Source organism: Suricata suricatta, chromosome 11 (assembly GCF_006229205.1).
Source record: "Suricata suricatta isolate VVHF042 chromosome 11, meerkat_22Aug2017_6uvM2_HiC, whole genome shotgun sequence".
Classification (NCBI taxonomy): Eukaryota; Metazoa; Chordata; class Mammalia; order Carnivora; family Herpestidae; genus Suricata; species Suricata suricatta.
This window is the reverse complement of record NC_043710.1, coordinates 18,606,170-18,613,088: the sequence shown is the minus strand read 5'-3', so window position 1 is coordinate 18,613,088 and position 6,919 is coordinate 18,606,170. Positions and strand designations below refer to the sequence as shown.

At 53.5% G+C, this 6,919-nt stretch overlaps 1 long non-coding RNA gene across 3 annotated transcripts; it reads right to left on the bottom strand.

The window, feature by feature from the left end:
- Positions 1-1,716: 1,716 nt before the first annotated feature.
- On the bottom strand, positions 1,717-6,863 carry LOC115272259. 3 transcript variants are annotated; one of them, XR_003900335.1, is made up of 4 exons: positions 6,526-6,863; positions 5,155-5,346; positions 2,830-2,927; positions 1,717-2,394 (listed from the first exon to the last, which is right to left on the bottom strand). It is a non-coding gene; the product is annotated as an uncharacterized LOC115272259 (long non-coding RNA). The 3 variants fall into 3 exon arrangements; XR_003900336.1 differs by having other exon boundaries at positions 6,560-6,863; XR_003900337.1 differs by having other exon boundaries at positions 1,717-1,841; positions 6,526-6,862.
- Positions 6,864-6,919: the final 56 nt, after the last annotated feature.

The window sequence follows — 6,919 nt, the reverse complement described above, 5'->3', positions numbered from 1 at the left end:
TCTGGGTGCGTGCAGGGGGAGAGCCAGCTGACCGAGGGGCAGTCAGTCTGTGCCAGGGTGGTAAAGCAGTCACAGGCAGGGGCCTGACCCTCTTGTCCCCTGAACCCCAGGAAGCAGAGGAGCATCTGCGAACAGAACTGCCCCCAGGCTGGTTCTTTCCGCTTTGCTCGGCCTCTCCGCATCCCAGGCCGGACTTGGCATCCCTGCTCCCATCTGACCTGGGCTAGGGTACCGTAGGCTCCCTTGGAAACAAAGCCCTGTTAATAGCTGAAGAACTGGTGGTTGCTGTTTTTAAACCCCGGCTCTGCCCAAAAGCCAAAGTGTGGGCGGGGATGGTGGAGGAGATGGCGGCAGGAGCCCCTCCCCTGTCTGCTACCATCTTCCTGCCCCATCTGCTCCCCCAGCCGCCCCCACCATGGAAGAGAGCCTTCCCCCACAGCCCCAGCCTGGGCTGTTTGCCACTCTCTGGCTCAAGAGGAAGCATCTCTTTCTTCCGAATGGGTCACCTCATCCCTGATCCTCCGGAGGGTTCTAAAACATCAGAGCTGGAGGGGCCCCCAGTAAGTGAGTCCAGCCTCCTCCCTTCACAGATACCGAAATGAAGGCTCAGAGGTGGGAAGCAACTGGTTCAAGGCCACAGAGTACATGGGTGACGGAGCTGATATGGCATCCCACACATCTGACTCGTCCAGTGTGGCTCACATCACATCAGAGGGACAGAGAGATGCGGAGGTACAAATGAGGAGCGCTGATTTCTCGGTCAGGCAGACCCAGCTTTGAGTGCTGCACTTAGCACTCAGAGTGACCCCGGCAAGCTACAAAGCACCCTGAGTCCTCATATGTAAAAGAGGGTAATAACTAGGCTCCCCTTAAAGGATGCCATGGGGATGATTTAGGTTAGGTTCTTGCAAAGCATCATTGGCAGAACACCAGACACATTCTGTACATTACACATCTGTAAATGTTCAACAGATGACATTTCGGTGTCCCTCTGTAATCCCAGGGGCTGCAGGCCTACTAAGAAAAGGAACCACCCTTCGTCCCCTTGCATGGCTACCCTCTGCCCCACTGAGCCAGGGGGAGGCAGTTTAGTCTCTTCCGGAAAAGCCAACCCTGACCCAGCAAACTCAGCAAGGCCCAGAGGGGAAGAGACCCCTGGCCCTGATGCCTGGGCTGGCCCCCAGGACCCCCAGATCTGCCCACCCCTCCTCCACACACGCAGCTCTCACTGGATCTCCCACCCTGTGCACCCCACACACATTTGGAGGAAGGTAGGTATGGGGTGGAGGTTCTGTTGAAAGAGCCCAATATCCCCAGATTCACCCCGGAGTCCCCTTTGGGCACTGGCGGTAACACCTTACAATGGAGACATTGCTTAGTTCCTTAGAGCTTGCCATCGCTCTGTCTGGCTTTCTCCTTGACAGTGCGAGTCAGGCAGAGATGAGAAGTGCCCCAAACCCTCACATACCCGCTGGAGCAGGAGCTTATTGGTGCCTTTCCCTTCTCTTTTCAACCATGTTGGGGGGCTGGGGAGGTTAAGTATGAGATAATGGAAACAAAAGCAACTTGTATTTCATGCTTAAGACAGGGTGGGTGGGCACTGGGCTAGGTGCTTCCCATACCCTGATTGCGGACTCCCAGCAGCATTGCTTATGTGTCAAGGTACCAGTAAAGGAGTCTCAGAGAGTGTGACCTGCTCAGGGTCACAGAATGAGCTCAGGATGGAGTGGGGTTTAATCTAGCTCTGTGTTCTCCTGACCTGACAGCCGACTCCTGAGGCTCTGGAGGACACAGAACATCTGAAAAAGCCAGCGAGGACTAGGGTTGGTCCTGGAGACATCCTGAGAGGTAGAGAGCCGTGGATGGGGGAGGTGGGGGTCAGTGATAAGAAGGGAGGAATCTAGGTCATGTGGGAGCTCAGATTCCGTCCTTGGGGGGAGGACCTCTCTCTACCCTCCCTTCTCTTCCTGGAAGCCCGCTGTGAGTAGGGCCCAAAGCCATCCTTCTGGGCAGAGTGGAAGCAAAGAGGGCTGATGTCCTTGATAACCTGGGACCATTGCTGTGAAGCACAGACCTCCTTTCCTACTTTTACCACCCTGGAGCTGGGGTTGGGGGAGCCTTGTATCCAGAGCAGCTGAGAGGGGTGACCCAGGGTACCCCAGTCCCTGGCCTGGGCATTTGGGGTCTGGAAGAGCCGTGTGTGTGCTGGGAAGAAGCCCTGGTGGAGATGATGTTGTCCCCGCCCCCCTTGTTCATTGCCAGGAGCCACAGGAGCAGAGGTCACGGGGAGGAGGAGCAGAGTGGTGGTCACTCAGGAGGAACCCAGAGCACTGGCCTGGCCGCTGGGGAAAGGCAGAGACTGGCAGTCTAGTCCAGTGGGGAAGGCAGACCACACTGGTGAGGGGGACAAACAAGTGAGGAAGCCTTTTAATTAGTGGTGTAGAGTGACTGAGGGACAGCCTTAAATATGGTGGCCAGGGAAGGCTGCTCCGACGAGGCAGCTTTGAGTGGGGCCCTCTGTGGTGCAGAGCTTGCCCAAGCGGCTTGACCAAGTCCACACAGGACGTTCAGGGAGGGCCAGGCTAGGACCTGTCTCCGGACTCCCATTGTTAATACGTCCCTCCTTCTAGAAACATCCTTCTCTTGCATTTTGACATGTTCTCCTGGTCTCCCATTTACACTGCTGGACATTGCTTCTCTGAGTCCCTGACTGGCTCCCCCCAGTGTTGGCTGGTCCCAATCTTTCTTTCACTGGAAGGTGGGCTTCCCCCCCCCCCACCGTCCCATCTGTCCCCTGAAGACTCCCCAACTGCCCCCTCCATCCCTCACCTCTTCCCTGAGTTCTCCCAATGTCCTGCTTGAGCTCTTCACTTGGCTGTCTAATGGCTGTCTTGGTTAGGACAACGCTGAGTTGATATAATAGAGACCTGAAATTAGAGAAGTTTAAAAATATTCAGTTGACTGCTTTCTCATACAATAGCTCCAAGGAAAGTGTTTTTGGTTGGGAGATAGCTCTGCCCGACAGGGTTATTTAGGGATCTAGACTAACACGAAGCATCCAGGGTCTGTCTGGTGGTTACTCTTCCAGTCTGTTAGGAAAAACATGGAAGCCGGGGCAGGATTCTCCTCTTACACACAGTGGGGCAGAAGTTGAATTCTGCTCACATTCCACAGATGAGAGTTTAGACACACGGCCCTGGCGCAGCTGGAAGGGAAGCTGGGAAATGTGACCCAGCTGGGTGGACAGCTAGCAGTCTCTGCTGCAGTCCCTTCTAGAACTGTGAGCACTTCCCTGTCCTGGTGGTGGAGGAGGAGCTCCGGGGGCAATCCCTTTGTCCAGCGTCTCCCTGGCCCTTGGCTTTGCCTTCAGTAAATCCCTCCTTCATGTTTATTGCTCTCCACCACCACCCAGTAGTGGATTGAAAGTCTGTCTTCTTTGGAAACAAATCTGGGCTGGGACGGTCAAGGGCTTTTGAAGTCCAGCCTTGCAACTTTGTTGGTAACACCAATTCCTTCAAAAACTTGGGACGTCTGTCTGCTTCTCGTCAGTTCCATGAGCCAGCAACCACACCTTAGAACTCCTTTCTTGTCAGTTATTGAGTCCGTCTGCCTTGCCCAACTCACGTCTTTCTCATTTTAAGTGAAACTTATTCTGCGGGCATCTGAGATAATAAACTTGAATGACGAGGCAACACTGCTAACGTAATACTTCGCTACAGCAGTGATCCCTTTGCTCTGAGAGGCTGCAGGCCACAACAGTCTGATCGCCTGCTCTTTGGACAAAAACGGCTGGTTTACCCAACCCTGACCACAGCGGTTGTCTGTATTATGTCCTCCTCTGTTCCTCTCTTCCCGCAAACGAGCCAATCTCTTTCCTGTAGTGTCTTGCTCAAAGCATCATTGAGCAGCCAACATGAGCAAATGTTAGTTCTTTACAACTGTTTTTTTTAGGAATATGGGCTCAGCAGGCATCTGGTTCATCTTCCAAATTATCCCAGGTAATGTTTAACAAATGTTTTGTCATAGTATAAAAAGGGTCACCAACTTTCCATCCTCACTAATTGCTTCCGTCTTGCTTACCACCTGTTGGCTGAACCAGTGCCACAAATTTTAGGGTTTTCACGTTTGGCAGCTTTGCATTCCTGGTACAAGTTTCTGTATTAGAGTATCGCTAAGTTGCTGTTCAAAGGAAATCCCAAATAGAGTGGCCTTAAGATTATGTAAATTAACTTTACTCTCACATAATACAGTTCTGATATGAGCATTGCTCCGGACAAATCCATTAAAGTCAACCTTGATTCCTCCACCACCCCATCTACTCCACGAGCAAGTCCTCTCACCCTTCCTAAGACAAATCCCCAATCTGACCGGTTCCCTACATGTCCACTGTCTTCACCCAATCCAAGTCCTCGGCGTCTTATATTTGGGGTGATGTAACAATCTTGTGAGCTCCCTGCTTCTTCCCCACCCCCTTCCAGTCCACACTTTACCTGGCAGCGAGAGTGTGCTTTTTTCAAATTTATTTTTGAGAGACAGTACAAGCAGGGGTGGGGGGGGTCAGAGAGAGAGGGAGACACAGGATCTGAAGCAGGCTCCAGGCTCTGAGCTAGCTGTCAGCACAGAGCCTGACACAGGGCTTGAACCCATGAACTGTGAGATCATGGCCTGAGCCGAAGCTGCATGCTTAACCCACTGAGCCATAAATTGGAGGGGCGCGTGGGTGGCTCAGCCAGCTGACCGTCTGACTCCGGCTCAGGTCATGATCTCACAGTTTGTGGGTTTGAGGCCCGTATCTGGTTCTGTGCTGACGGCTCAGAGCCTGGAGCCTGCTTGGGATTCTGTGTCTTCCTCTCTCTCTCTGTCCTTCCCCTACTCACACTCTGTCTCCCTCTCTCTCTCTCTTAAAAATAAACATTAAATTAAAAAAAAAAAACATGAATTGGAGCATGTGGCTTGCCTGCCCCAAACTCTTCAGTGCCTTACCTTAGACTAAAAGGCTATTAAAAAATAAATAAGTAAAATGTCTCCTTAACTTTAACATGGCTGTCCAGGCCTTTTGTGACTGCCCCTCTTACTGCCTTCACCCACTCTGCTTTAGCCACATGGGTTCGCTCCTGTTCCCTGAATAAGCCAAGCTCTTTCCTGCCTTAGTACCTTTGCACTAGGGTTCCCTTTGCCTGAAACGCCCTCTTCTCACTTGGTCACACTCTGGTTCCTTCTTCGTACGCCATAGGGCAAAGGGCTTCAGGGTAAGATAAGAGTGAGGGCTTAGGAGCTAAGTCCACCTGGGTTTGAATCTCAGCTCTGCTGCTGACTAGCTGCATGACCTTGGGAAAGTTCTTCTCTCTGTAAATGGCAATAAGAAAAGTGCTTGTTATCCAAGGTTGTTTAGAGGATTAAATACAATACTTAAACACATTAAATGAATTAATTGGTAAAAAGTACTCAGAGCATGGCACATGTTAAGCATATGAGCAGTGTTATTATTGTCCCTTAGGGTCACCTTAAATATCACCCACTCAGAAGCCTTCCCTGGCCACCCCTGCTGCACATTTCTCCATCTCCATCCCTATCACACCACCCAAGGTCACGTTCAAGTTGAGGTGTGTATTGTCTGTCCCTCCCACTGGAATGTAACTTTCGTTAGGACACGGACTATCCTGAGCTGGCACATAGTAGGTCCTTAGTGAATCTTTGTTGAATGGCTGTAGAAGGAATGGAGGCCAGACCGAATGGATCCCTCCCTCGCTTCCCAGCAGCGCTGTGAGCCTTGCTGGGCGCCTGTGGAAAGATGAAGACTCTGCTTGGTGCCCACAGTACTTGAGGCCCGTGTGGTCTGAGGCGGTGCTCTGGTTTCTTCTTGGGAGTCAGGATGACTAGGGGACTTGCCCAGAGAAGCCCTAGGTGGCTACTACCCGTTAGCAAGGGACTCTGTTAACATGGACTGTGCAGTCTGTGCTGCCTGGTTCTGTCAGTTACTACTGAACTAGTTACTTATCCTCTCTGTGCCTCCACTGTCTCATATGTAAATTTGGGAGAATACCAATTACCTTTCAGGGCTGTTAGGAAGATTAAATAGGATAATATATGTAAAACGAAGCTCACTAGCTGGCTTGGAGTGAAGCTCTCCAGATTGTAGTTATTATCACTGTTATTAGTGCCTATGCAAGTGTCATTCTTCTGAGCGTGAATAGGGGGCCTGGCGCCCCAGGGACTTGGGGGTGGGGTCGTGAGGAGACAGAAGACAGCTAGGGAAGGGAAGACCTGGAATGGAATCATCAGAGTGTTTGTGTATGGATTTGTGTCTGTCTGGGGAGGGGGTGGCAAGGATCCAGAGAAGAAACCCAATCCTTTCTCTGATCTCAGTTCTGGGAGCCAGGCGCTGGGGCTCCCCCTGCGGCCAGCCCTCTCCCAGCTGCGAGGAGGGCTGGGAACTGCCTCCACCACGCGCCCAACGCAGAACCCGCGGCGGAGTCACCAACGTCTTTGAGTGTGTGCATTTGGGCTCACGGAGGGGGAAGGGACCTGCGCCGCCGCGGCCACCACTGTCGGTACGAACTTGGGGATCCCGGGACGCCCGGTGGCAGCCGGGGGAGGGGGCGGCGATCCGAGGGCTCCCGCCTGCCCTCCGGCCAGCCCGCCCGGCCGCGTGCTCCCGGGGCCTCGGATGCTCCCGGAACCCCGCGGGCGGGGCCTGCCTTCCGGAGCCGGGTTGGCTGGGGGCGGGCGGCGCTGGGGAAAGGGCCGTTACTTTCCCAGAGCGGCGGGGCGACGTCAGGCGGAAGGGCGCGGAGCGCGCACGCTTTAAATGGCATTCGCTGTCATCCGAGCTCGCGGCCGTGTGGGCAGGAGCGGGCTATATAAGCGGCCGGCCGGGCCGCCGCGGGGCAGACGGTGACAGCCGCGGCGGCGAGCGCCC